The 3,033-nt window shown below is 39.4% G+C and overlaps 1 protein-coding gene across 1 annotated transcript in view; it reads left to right on the top strand.

Moving 5' to 3' along the window:
* LOC119598554 overlaps nt 1–264 on the top strand; it is a 2,594-nt gene extending 2,330 nt beyond the window's left edge. The window contains exon 2 of the mRNA XM_037948185.1: nt 1–264. This exon is cut by the window's left edge and continues 1,175 nt beyond it. The gene's annotated coding sequence lies outside the window, so the exon portion shown is untranslated.
* Nucleotides 265–3,033: the final 2,769 nt, after the last annotated feature.

Below are 3,033 nucleotides of genomic sequence, written 5' to 3'. Positions count from 1 at the left end.
TGAAATTCCCTTTTCCTGGTAAACACAGCTTGGTAATAGTTATTTGTCAGTTAATAAACGTATGGGTAGAATAGAATGTCATACTATTTGTATTAAAAGATTAATTTTGTAAATAATAATAGCTATATGAACTCTTCTAATTACTGCGTCTATTGGAATAGAAGTAATAAAAATGTAAACCAAAAGGATCTGCAGTAGTTTGTGCTTCAGGTGAAAACGTTTTCTATAATACATTATAAGGATAACTGTAATAGTTCCTCATGTGCCAAAAAGAAGTTGCTTTCAAGCCACTTTATTCACCACAAGTGATTAATATGCTCCTGAACTGTTTTCATTTTTATCCTTTTCTTGCTACCACGCCCCCCATTACCTGTACTGTACTGTACTCTCTCTCTCTCTCTCTCTCTCTCTCTCTCTCTCTCTCTCTCTCTCTCTCTCTCTCTCTCTCTCTCTCTCTCTCTCTCTCTCTCTCTCTCTCTCTCTCTCTCTCTCTCTCTCTCTCTCTCTCTCTCTCTCTCTCTCTCTCTCTCCCCCCTTCCCTCCCTCCCCGTTTCGTCCTTCACTTCCTTCTCCTTCTCCCTCTCCCTTTTCCTCTCCCTCTCCCTTTTCCTTTCTCTCTTTCCTTCCCTCCTTCCCTGTCTTTGTCTGTATCCCTCTCCATCTTCCTCTCCCTTCTCTCTTCTCTCCTCGCCCGCATTCACAGTGCACATTACAATCTACCAGTTGTGTAAGGTGCTCGAGTAGAGACAACTCAGGCCTTGGGAGACTGGAGTCGACCAGTCATAAAAATATTTGGTGCTATGTGGTTTTGGAACCTCTAACACAGTGTGTATGTTAGATGTGTATTTAACAAGAGATGAATCTATTTTTATTGTTAATGGTATTGACACTGTTACTATTACTGTTGCTGCGAATATGATCGTTTATCCATTTGTATATTCACTGTTTCATCACTATTTATATGATTATTATTACTATTACTATCACTAATACTATTACTATTATTACTATTATTATTATTATTATTATTATTATTATTATTATTATTATTATTATTATTATTATTATTATTATTATTATTGTTATTATTATTACTATTATTATTACTATTACTATTACTATTACTGTTATTTTATTATTATTATTATTACTATTACTCAATAGTAATTATCGTTATTATCATTATCATTAGTGTCGTTACTATTACTGATATTATGATCATCAGTGTTATAACTATTATCTTCCTACCACTACAACTACAACAGTCGCGTTCCTTGCATAACTCTGCTGATTCCTGATAGATTGTGGGCCTTTTTCAATTAAATGAAATGCGAGAATGACCTTCAGTAATTGCAACTTTTAGTAATAATGGTTTCGTGATTTTGTTTTTGTGCACTTTTTACACACACTTAAATTAATGGATCTCACAGTATCAGATGTAACATTATTGTTAGATATCTACTGTACAAATAACCTTTTTTATATATAAATATATACATATAACATAATAACGTGAAACTCCCCACATACGCTGGGTAACAAGTTCCATATTATCAGTGTTCTTAAAATTTCCCATTGTCTAACCTAAACCAGTTTTGCCTTACGATTTGAAATTACGTAGTTTGTGGTGACACCCTACTTGTGCCATTGTTGGTTTTGCTTCAAATTCTAGACGAAAATTAAAGGAAATATAAGTAAGAGTCCCTTCATGTTTGTATATAAGGAATAAATGATGTGTAGGAAAGGGATGATGTATCTAATTTTTTTTTCTTAATGTGTCGATATTTTAAAATGGAATAAATCTTATGAAACTGAATAAGATTTAGGGATTGTTGAATTGTGAATGTGATATGTCTTTGTATTGTGACCGTGATCCATTGTAATACTGGAGCATGTGTGAGTGTCAGGTAATTTGCAGTGGCATGTGAAATCAAATACCCTTGAAGTTATTGTATCAAGATATATTTATATGTCCTGTATTAATGAATAAACTCATTAATAAATGAGTAGTTTTAGTTCATGCGCGCGCGCACTCTCTCTCTCTCTCTCTCTCTCTCTCTCTCTCTCTCTCTCTCTCTCTCTCTCTCTCCTCTCTCTCTCTCTCTCTCTCTCTCACACACACACACACACACACACACACCACACACACACACACACACACACACACACACACACACACACACACACACACTCACACCACACACTCAAACACACACACACAAACACAAACACACACACACACACACACACACACACACACACACACACACACACACACACACACACACACACACACACACACACACTAACACTAACACAAACACACGAGCGCACGCACGCACACACACACACACACACACACACACACACACACACACACACACACACACACACACACACACACACACACACACACACACTAACACAAACACACGCACGCACGTACGCACGCACGCACAGACACACACACACACACACACACACACACACACACACACACACACACACACACACACACACACACACACACACACACACACACACACACTAACACAAACACGCGCGCACGCACGCTCACGCACGCATGCACACACACTGACACTAACACAAATACACGCGAGCACGCACGCGCACGCACGCGCACGCGCACACACACACACACACAGATACACACAAGCACGCACATACATACACACACACAAACACGCACACACGCGCACACACACGCGCACGCACGCACACACATACACACATAAACACTAACACTAACACAAACACACGCGCACGCACGCTCACGCACGCATGCACACACACGCCCACACACACACACACGCACGCACACGCGCACACACACACAGACACACACAGATACACACAAGCACGCACATACATACACACACACAAACACGCACACACGCGCACACACACACATACACATAATAATACGCACAGGCACTCATTTAGTAAATAAGCTTCTTGCGAAGACGCAAGGTACTCGAAGGGAGAAAAAATTAGGCAGCCGATTCGCAAAGG

The sequence above is a fragment of the Penaeus monodon genome, chromosome 41 (genome assembly GCF_015228065.2).
Source record: "Penaeus monodon isolate SGIC_2016 chromosome 41, NSTDA_Pmon_1, whole genome shotgun sequence".
Classification (NCBI taxonomy): domain Eukaryota; kingdom Metazoa; phylum Arthropoda; class Malacostraca; order Decapoda; family Penaeidae; genus Penaeus; species Penaeus monodon.
This window is presented reverse-complemented; position numbering and strand designations above follow the sequence as displayed.